This window comes from Pogoniulus pusillus, chromosome Z (assembly GCF_015220805.1).
Source record: "Pogoniulus pusillus isolate bPogPus1 chromosome Z, bPogPus1.pri, whole genome shotgun sequence".
NCBI lineage: Eukaryota > Metazoa > Chordata > Aves > Piciformes > Lybiidae > Pogoniulus > Pogoniulus pusillus.
Genome location: NC_087309.1, coordinates 62,499,850 through 62,504,927, shown reverse-complemented (window position 1 = coordinate 62,504,927; position 5,078 = coordinate 62,499,850). Strand labels below are relative to the sequence as shown.

At 43.7% G+C, this 5,078-nt stretch overlaps 1 non-coding gene across 1 annotated transcript; it reads left to right on the top strand.

Moving 5' to 3' along the window:
- The first annotated feature begins 2,789 nt into the window (after positions 1 to 2,789).
- Positions 2,790 to 2,861, top strand: TRNAH-GUG (transfer RNA histidin (anticodon GUG)). Its single transcript has one exon. It is a non-coding gene; the product is annotated as a tRNA-His (tRNA).
- The last annotated feature ends 2,217 nt before the right edge of the window (positions 2,862 to 5,078 follow it).

Sequence of the window (5,078 nt, the reverse complement as noted above, 5' to 3'; positions counted from 1 at the left end):
GAAAGCTGTGTCTATATCATTTACTACCCTTCTGTCTTAAAGGGAAATGTGAGCTTTCTGAGGAGCTCAGATGAAACAAAAGTTGCTGTTGTTACTTCAAGATAGGTAGCCATAATAACAAAATCAGATTTTTTTTTAAAGTGTGGAAATACAGATATAAATTAAATATTCTAAGAACTCTGCTTCCACAGGTCTACAATAATAAGAAACTTAAGAAAAGTTCCTACTAAATCACCTACTGAAGGGTGGTTGTGGCCAGGAGGAGGTTGCTCTCTTCTCTCAGGTGGCCAGAACCAGAATGAGAGGACACAGCCTCAAGCTACGCCAGGGGAAATTTAGGCTCAAGGTTAGGAGAAAGTTCTTCACTGAGAGAGTCATTGGACACTGGAATGGGCTGCCCGGGGAGGTGGTGGAGTCGCCGTCCCTGGAGCTGTTCAAGGCAAGATTGGACGTGGCACTTGGTGCCATGGTCTAGCCTTGAGCTCTGTGGTAAAGGGTTGGACTTGATGATCTGTGAGGTCTCTTCCAACCTTGGTGATACTGTGATACTGTGACCTTTGTTCTGGGTCTGTACCACCTACCCAAGCATGCTGGTGCTGAACAAAGCCAGATTCCAAATGCATACATAACCACATAATGGCCAGGTGATGGGATCATCCTGTTCCCCGTTAAGAACTTTTGAGCTGATTTCAGCCACTAGCTACTACTCTTCTTTCTGAATCACAGATTTCTGTATTCTGCAATCAATATATTTTCAAGAAAAAAGAAATAATAAAATGAAATCTGTAGTAATGAAAGGAACCTGAAACACAGTCCCGTCAGCTGCTATCAAATACTGGTGTACAGTTTGTCCTGTTTAATTAAGATCTTTGGAGCACTGAGGTGTATCGCCAGATTTCACACAGAAGTAACAATGCTTGTCCAACTCTTCAGAAATTTCCTGAGTTCAAAGGGCTTGGAGGCTGGTGAGGGAATGTGATAAAAATAAAGGGGAAAAAAGTCCTGTACATTGACTTCTTACACCTGACAACATATATGTGATGGCTTTACAAGTAACAGTCATGCTGTAATGCACAAGCTGTGCTGGAGGGAATTGCTTTTCCCAGTCTTTTTTCCTTGCCAAAGGATTCAGCAGCTTGTTCTGCTGATATCTGCTTTCCAGACAGCTGTGGCGTAAGAACTGACAGACAAGGATGGTAGGGAAAGATAGCAAGAAATCTTCTTTTCCTGTTATTGTTCATTTACAGGTATGCTTAATTTCATCTAAGTGTTACAGCTTTATGAGGCAACAGCAAACCTAAGCTGAGAGTTTTGTTTAAATCAAATGTTTTCCACTCCTCATTAGAAGCTTGTGACAGCAATGCAGTCTCTTCACACACGGTTGGTCTGTGCCTAACAGGATTGAAGATCAGGGTAGCAGCAGTCTTCCTCTGCTGTGGAAGGTTACACTGAGCCTTGAGTAAAATGCTTCTCTGGTCACACCAAGCTACTGGCTAGGACCATAAGCTGAAGCACATCAGTCTGAAACACTGTTAGAACACCATTTTGCTCCATGTACCTGCCTCAGCAACTGTCAGAAAGTTCTTTCTGTGGCTCCCGCAGCAGGTAAGACCCATCCTAGTGCTTGCAGGAGGTGCTTGTGCATTTCCCTATGGCAGAGGCAGCGCAGTTCATGACTGAAGAAGAGCAGTCTGTTTGGCAAGTTTGTTTCTACAGTTCAAGCCTTTCTTTCACACAATCTACTTGTGAATTAGTTCTCACTGTGTACACCTTCATCTGGAGTAAACCTGCTTCTTGACATACTGAAGACATTTTAGTGGTACTGTGCATGACAACCTAGGGGGTCTCTATGTAGAGTAGCCTTCCTTGTTCTTCAGAGACTTAGTATGGCACTGTACTACTGCAATGTTGGTGCTTCTATGATTTTCAAGGCTCTCAAATCAAGCAGTATTTTTAAATTAAATAATTAATACGGCTGTGGGAAGCAAGAGGGAAATGCAGAGTATAAGCATCCCAAACCTTGCTGCCTTGTTCTCTTTCTCCACAGTAATCTTTATGTTGCACAGCTTTGCTTCTGTTGGAGCTCTTATTTGAAAGAGGTACAGTGTTTTGATCTTTTTTTTCTTATTCTGTTCTGTTGTGCCTATTTGAATGTTGATCACAGTCCTTTCGTGCCTGAATACCTGACAAAGGACAAGTGTTTCTTGGTACTTGTTTCAGTATCATACTCATTTATGGTCTTAGTTGGTAGGATCTAAGTGAGAGTATGATCATCTCCTTCCACGACAGATAAGGCAAATTCTGGAAAGAGGTGTTTGTGTTCTGTGCTCATTGCAGAGGTAAGGAAGAGGATGTCTAGCGGTACCAGCTCTTACACTAGAAAGAACTGTATTTGGTTCAACTCAGCAAATGCAACTTTCAGTTAAGTAGACTTTGTTCATTTGGCTAAATGTCTCCACAGCACACCGACAGACTTTTCTGCTGTCGTGATTTTGACTGTCCAACCACTGATAAAATAGGAAAAAAATATCCTCTCTGAAAAGATGTGGTGGACAGGAGAAGAGCTATTCTAACTCCTCACATCCTGATTGTAAGCACTCCTGATGAGCCTGGATTATTAACAGTCTGGAAGTAATTTTGAGAAATATTAATATGCAGCTACCTGGAAAACTAGAACCGCCTGCTGCTACAAGTCAGTGTAAACTGTAGGTGGCACCATTTGTACAAAATCTGCGACTGCACTGAGGGTAAAAAAAAGGCTGCTTGCTCTGGCAGCGTCCAGGCAGCCTGCCGTGATCGTATAGTGGTTAGTACTCTGCGTTGTGGCCGCAGCAACCTCGGTTCAAATCCGAGTCACGGCATGGGAAGATGTGTATTTTGAAGAGATGCAATTATAAACCACATAAAATAATAATCTATTAGTGACGTCTATGACTGCGATAAAAATGTTATTGGAGGCTTTGTGACCTTTACAAGAGCATTTTGCTAAAGGAGTGTGTCTTGCAAGTAATCCTTTTGCTAAGTGAGGGGGGATTTAATTATTTAAATATTTATGGATACTGTGGCAAATAAAAGAGAGAGAATATTTAATGTTCATCTATTGTAGCTACTTAAGATCTGGACAGAGCCATGAAGGCTGTTTGGTTGTGGTATTCCTGGTCTGTCATCCTAGTAAAGCAATCAGCTTGAGCTGGTCGGAAGCATGACAGCAGTAGTTATGGAAATCCCACTTAGCTTGCATGAACTGCCTCTATCAGAAAGTCTTTGATGGTGACAGCCAAGTAGAACCATCACTTGTTAGTGATCCCCTTTGTTTTTGTGATGAGAATGGTGTGTAACTTCACTGACCTGCCTCACTTCTAAAATGATTATGTGGACTTTGTAAATTAGTTATGGTAACTGATGGTAGTTGGCATAATAAATAATAGGTCCACAAAAGAATTGTCTCACTAGCAATGGTGATAAGGAATTACTTTTTGAGCAAGTGCTGGCTTTCCTCTCACTTTTACATCTGACATAACATCAGTTCTGCACAAGGAGTTATGACTTCACCAGACCTGAGCAGATCCATGCAAGGCTAAGCTCTTAAAGTGTGTGAATGACAGGTGCCTTTCTCTCTGCAAAATAGCAGAAACTTTCCTTGCCCTTCTACACCGTAAGGAAGTGAAATAAAAATTTGCACTCCTCTCAGGAGGGCACTTCAGCTCTGGAGGCTGTAAGTTTCAGAGTCCATCCCAGTTCCACTGTAGTATGCTAGGGACCCTGGCATTTTATCACCTTTCTCAGGTTCAGGACAGCTCTGTTGTGTTTCAATTATCTTTGAGTTTTCAAACGTCTGACTTGCCTCAGATTTCCTGTCTAAATATCACTCAGCCTTTTAGGAGCATATCAGAGTTATTAGCTCTTGACTTCTTTTAATTGATGAGACAGATGTGACTGATTTCCCAGAAGAATGAATTTATAAACATGAACGAGCATAAAAGAGACCAGGATGATCTCTCATACTCTATCCCTGCTGTAGTCTCTCAGAAATATCATCTGCTGTGTTAGATTTTATAAAGTTCAGAAATATCAGATTAATTCATCACAGGTGCATAAAATCTTTAAAGCATCCTATTGAATGAAGTCCTAGAAAGAGACCCAAAACCTGCAATGCCAGAAGTACTGTTTTACTCATGCATCATCCTGAGGCTACCAAAACACTCAAGGCTCGCCCAACCCATGCTTGAGCTCAAACCACCTTGAAGTGGCTTCCCTATACCCATTGTTGTGGATGCCAGTGACAAGTGGAGTCTCTCAGGGACCAGTCCTGTTCAACATCTTTGCCGGTGACATGGACAGTGGCACTGAGTGCACCCTCAGCAAGTGTGATGACGACACCAAGCTGTGTGGTGCAGCAGACATGCTGGAGGGAAGGGATGCCATCCAGAGGGACCTGGACAGGCTGGAGAGGTAGGCACAAGCCAAGCTCATGAGAGGTTAAACAAGACCAAGTGCAAGGTCCTGTGCCTGGGTCCAGGCAATCCCAAGAACAAATAAAGGCTGGGCAGTTTTGGTTGGAGAGCAGCCCTGTGGAGAGGGATTTAGAATCAGTCAGGGTTGGAAGGGACCACAAAGATCATCCAACCCCCCTGCCTTGGGCAGGTACACCCTATCCTAAATCAGGCTGGCCAGAGCCTCATCCAGCCCAGCCTTAAACACCTGCAGGCATGGGGCCTCAACCACCACTCTAGGCAGCCCATTCCAGGGTCTCACCACTCTCATATTGAAGAACTTCCTCCTCACATCCAGCCTGAACCTACCCACCTCCAGCTTCGCTCCATTCCCCCATGTCCTGTCACTCCCTGATACCCTAAAAAGTCCCTCCCCAGCTTTTTTTGTAGGTTCCCTTCAGATACTGGAAGGCCACAAGAAGGTCACTCGGAGCCTCCTCTTCTCCAGACTGAACAGCTCCAACTACCTCAGTCTGTCCTCAAAGGAGAGGTGCTCCAGCCCTCTGATCATCCTTGTAGCCCTTCTCTGGACAAGCTCCAGCACGTCTTTCTTGTAGTGGAGGCTCCAGAACTGGACATGGTTCT